The following is a 5363-nucleotide window of genomic DNA, read 5'->3' on the forward strand; positions in this document are numbered from 1 at the left end:
GAATCGTACCAGGATCTGGTTTTGGAGTGATCCGAGGATATCACAGCCAAGGTGTAAGAATCCAGAGCCATTCACCTGAGACACGGCAGTGGCTGATGTGGAGAGAAGGGCAAGGGAAAGAGCAGCCAATTCAGCAGACATACATGGGGTGTTTCAGCTCTGAGTCATGAGGCCTCTTTCCCTGTACTGTCCGACTGCCAAATGCAGCAAAATCGGGAGACTGGCGCACACATACAGCCTGGTCCTTGGGGAGGCTGGAGGGTATTGCTCAGAATGTGATATGCACAAAATCCTGAAAGGGCTGCAAGGGTTCTTAGAGATCATCCTTGCTTAATGCACAATCCTCTGGGAATGGTGTAACCAAGGAAGCCTTCACAGGAACAGCCGCCCAGTCTCTGTTTCAATACCTCAGCTGAAGAAGAGCCCACCACCATCTGAGGGAGCCTGCACCACTGATAAATGTCCAGCTCTAATGTCCAGCCAAAATCTGCTTCCTTGCTATTTCCAACTTGCAGGAGTCATTCATGTGGTGCTACAGACACCAGAAGGGAAAGAATACACCGATGTTGCCCTGAAGGGCACCTAAGGCTGTAAATCACCAGGTTTCTCATTAAAATGCACAGGGAGGAAGAAAGAACTGGGCCAGGGCTTGTGTTAATCCTTAACGAGAAAAGCAGAGTGTGCTCTTCGTTATCTGCATGCCTTTTCACTTGGATATTCGAACGTACTCATACAAAATGTTTTCTGAGACATATGGCTATGCCTCCTGTAGAAATCTATTATAGCAAACTCACTTTTTTATTTCTCCCTTTTGCACACAGGTGCATGCATGCCACAATACCCCGTTGTCCTCTCTGTCTGCTTCACTCACTTTCCCAGCCCTGTGCTTTTGCATTCCCCATGAGGGTGTCCTTTTCCACATAAAACCAGGAGGGGTCAGTGTTGATCATCCATTCACCCCCCATATGCTCGTCCCATCATGCACATACCAACCACAGTGAAGTTTGGGCACACATCTGCACATTTTCCCCTTGGTGTGTGTGTGTGCGCACATGCACACACGCATGACCTTTCGCTCCAACTCCAGAGCTGGTTGGGCTCCAGAGGAAGGTGGGCCCAAGGGTGGTGCCAAGGGGCAGGGCCCAAAGTAGGGGGGCAGGACAGGGAGCATGTCTGACTTTAAATACCCTGGTCAGAACCTGATCCGCCGCGTCAGTGAAATCCAGCGCGGGCCCCTGACGGCTGGCAACAGGTGACACCTGTTGTGTGAAGAAACGCTCTCTGTGGCCCGACAGCAGCCGCAGGGAAAGGGCAAAGGGGAGCCAGCGAGCGCCCACCTCAGTCACTCTGGGTCTTTTGCAGTGCCGGGCTCAGTGATGAGAGGACCCCTGTTTCGATCGCCAGTCTCTGCGCAGTGACACAGAGGCCTGCTCAGTTTGCATTTAGAGCTACCTGGAATTGCACAGGATGGTCATTTCTGTTTCCAGCAAGGAAGCTCTCTGTCCTGTAAACAGAACCAGGGGCTTATTTTCAGAGCCAGGAGGGCTCAGGTCTGGAACCCTCTGGAGAAACTTTAAAAAGAGCAAAGTGGGACCTCCCACAAAAAAATTCACTTTATCTGCACATGCACCAAGAGTTTCTGTCCAGCCATGCCTTCCTGCAGAAGCTGCTAGGGTCTCAAGCAAGACAATTCACCCACCTCCCTCCTTGCTTGGTTTTCAGCTTCTCTTTTCCAACTGTCACTCTTATTTCTCTGGGTCCCTGTTTCAGCTCCATTTAACTTTGCCTGGGAACACTGAGTTTGCTGTTGGAGGGAGTGACGGCCTCTGTGCATGTGCAAAGTATACACCCCTCACTGCAGTGCAGATGGCTTATGCAGATGCCTCCAGGTGCCTTTCCGGTGTTGAGCACACAACAGCTATAATTAAAAGGTTAGGTCGCACGCTGCCAAATTATTTGTCAGCAAAAAAGCCATCCATACAACTAAAGCACATTTAAAGCAAATGGCTCCCCACCCTGAAATAATCCTGGGAACCATAGTCCCCCCCCCGAGCTACAATTCCCAACACTGTGAACGAACCAGAGTGGCCATTATTCTTTGAGAGAAGTCATTTATGGTGTGTATGGAAGCCATCCAAACGTCTAATCTTTCAGATTAATCTGACTTGGTATCCCCAGCAAACGTTTTCCTAAAATCCCCATGCTTGTGCTAAGGGATATGTGGAGAAGTCAGAATTCCTGGGTTCCCTAGGAAAATCATGAGCAAGCCACCTTCTCATCCCAGGTGGAGCCAAAGACAAAGATGGGATAGAGAAAGCTTTCTACGACTTCCGGGTTAGTGCCATCGGCTAATGGCGGATTCCCTCCGAGCTCCGGAATCGGCTCTGCAGGATTGGGTCTTGACCGCCGCGGCGACGCGGGGACCCTCAAAAATCACAGGCGGTGAAGCCTGTGAACCTGGTGACTTGGCAGGCACCATTTGCGCCCCCCCGACCTGTGAAGGAGCCTTTTTAAAGGCTTCAGAACGGGGGACGGGGTGAGCGGCGCGGTGCTGAGAGTCGACTGCTTCTCCTGCGGAGTGAAGCCGCATTGCCATGGTTGGAGAGCACTGATTTCTTCTTGTGAGCAATTGGACTTTAAAGCAACAACCCGTGAGTAGTACGGAAATTGGAAAGAAAATTTTTTCTTTTGAATTAGGCACGATCGGGGAAGGCGCAAACAGGAAGTCCGTCTCCCCGTCTTGTAAATAATCTAAAGCAAGGACCTGCTAACTAAGGTCGAGAGAACCCTTGCTTTTTTACTTGGTAAAAGACATTAATTTCATGATTTGGCAATATAAGAAATCTTACTGGAGGATAAAGAGCTAATTTTGGGAGCTGAAGTGCCACCCCCCCCCGGACCCGGGAGTGCTCCGCGAGAGAGCCTGCTGATGAGGTATTGAAGAGTTTGACAGCTGTCAAATTAGCTGTCAAGACGGGAAAAGAGAACTTTGTTTTTGTTGCTTCTGCTGGCTATATTTGTTACAATTTGGTTACAATTTGTTGAAAACAAGGAAGAACTGTTACAAACTAACTTGGTTTTTGGATTTGAACTGGAAAGAATACTAAGTTACCAAAATCCCTCTAGAGGGGGATTTGGGACATTACAAGAATGGCTGGAGGAGGGAAAATTCAGGCTGGGTTGGACAGAGTTTTTGTTCTCTTGGGAAAGCTACAAGGCCAAATTGATGTTTTGGCTACAAATGTTGCAACTCTGAACTTAACAGTAAATAACATCACTGAATTTGATAAGGATTTGACTCAGGAAGCCCATGCAGCTGGACAAAAAGAGAAACTTGAGAGTTTTGAGAGTGTGGAGAAGGAGATATATGTTGTTCCTGAGGAAAAGGAAGGAGGAGCTGTAATTTTGCAGATGACAAAGGAGAGCCAGAGGCCTGACATGATGGCTACAAAGGAAAATAAGAAATTGATGTTGAAAATCTGGTCTGAATTGGAGATTGAAGAATGGAGAGATCTCCTTATGTGGAGATCTGAAGACCCAAGGATTACAAATTTGCTTAAGGTGGAAGTTGGAGCTTTGGGGACATTTGGACTTGAAAGGAGTAAGAAACATGATTCGGGCTCCACTTTTAAGTATGGAGGTCTGGCTGGAAGAAACATGGATCCCGTCGGGCCAGAGCTTCTCCGAGATCTGGTGTTTAATATTAAGGACTATCAAAAAAACCGGCAGAGAGGAATTGAGAGAGAATTAAGAGCCTCGGACGTGAGATCTCCAGGCTGATAGTAGACTAAGACTGATGGACTTTTGTTGGGGATTGAAACCGGGAAAGGGGGGGGTGGAGTTTGGAATCCAAAGGGTGCATAATTACAATCTGTTTTGTTTTTACTTTACTTTGTTATTTGTATGAAAATTGGGGAATTCGTGGAAGGGAATTTGGGTCGACGTTAGAAAAATGATTTAAGAATGAGTATTGATGTATAAGTATTGATGTTTAAGTTTGGATAAGGCAAAATTGGTTTTTTAAAATGAACTAAATAGAAAAAGGTTAAAATTAGGGATAAGAACTTGCTGAATTAACATTTTGAATTGGAATATAAGAAGGGGAGGTGTGGGGAAGTCAGGGAAATATGTTATAGAAAAATAAGGATTGTGAACGTTATGTGTTTTTAAACCTTTTTGTTTTTTCTTTTTTGATTCTTTTTTAATGTATTAAAGTTGAAAATTTCAATAAATATCTTTTAAAAAAAGAGAGAGAAAGCTTTCTACAACAGGGACGATTCCCCCTTAAAAAGTCAGAGGTTTCTATGCACCCACCCACATACTGCTCCTTCATCTGGGCAAGCAACATGCATTGTGGCTGTGTACACACTATTACCTTGAAAGCACATTCAAAGCACATCCCCTCCCGCAAAGAATTCTGGGCACTGTAGTGTGTTAAGGGTTGCTGGGAATTAACTCTGCAAGGGATAAAACTACAGTGTCCAGCATTTTTTATTTTATTTTTTGCGGGGTGAAATGTTCCAGGATACATTGCAGCCAGGTGAAAGCAGCTATGGAGGATGCATTGGAGGGGCAGCGAGGGGTTGAGACCAAGGGAGTGGGGTATGGTCTAGGGAAAGTCCCGTGGACCAGACAGGGAGGTCCAGAGAGCTTTGCACCCCTACCCAATGCCTGAGGAGTCCAACCTCAGCAGCAGATGTGTTTCCTGGGAACTCCTGAGTTTCTTGGAAAAGAGGTAGTGACTGTGAGATGACACCCAGGGGCGTTGTGTGGAAAGAACTCCTGAGTTCCTGGAGAAAGAGAAAAAATGGTGGGCGGGCGATGGTGCTTAGGGATGAGAGCCAGTGAGGTGTAGTGGTCAGAGTGTCAGACTAGGACCTGGGAGACCACAGCTCAAATCCCCACTGGGCCATGAAGTTCACCAGGTGGGGTGACTTTGGGCCAGTCACTGCCTCTCAGCCTAAACCTACCTCACAGGGTTGTTTGTGCGGGGATCAAATGAGAGGGGCTGTATTCTACCTTGAGTTCCTTGGAATAAAAGGCGAGATATAAATTGTATGCATTAATTAATAAATAAATAAAAGGGGAGCGTGCGGCGGGACGGGGGCGCTAGAACACCTGGGTTCCTTGAAGAAGTCGGGGGGGGGGGTCCACTACCAAGTACCAGCCCTCGGTGCTCGCAAGGGATGCTGCCAGGACTCCTGGATGTCCCCAATAGCAAGATCTCCTGGCCAGCATAAGGAGGCGGGACGGTGGCGATCTGTGGGGAGAAGGGGGCGGAGGACGAAGACGGGGAGGATGGCGGAGGGGGGTGGTCCTTGCTGAGCCAGCAGCGCGTTCCCGGTGTCGGGTGTCGCGGCAGG

The sequence above is a fragment of the Podarcis raffonei genome, chromosome 13 (genome assembly GCF_027172205.1).
Source record: "Podarcis raffonei isolate rPodRaf1 chromosome 13, rPodRaf1.pri, whole genome shotgun sequence".
NCBI classification, from domain to species: domain Eukaryota; kingdom Metazoa; phylum Chordata; class Lepidosauria; order Squamata; family Lacertidae; genus Podarcis; species Podarcis raffonei.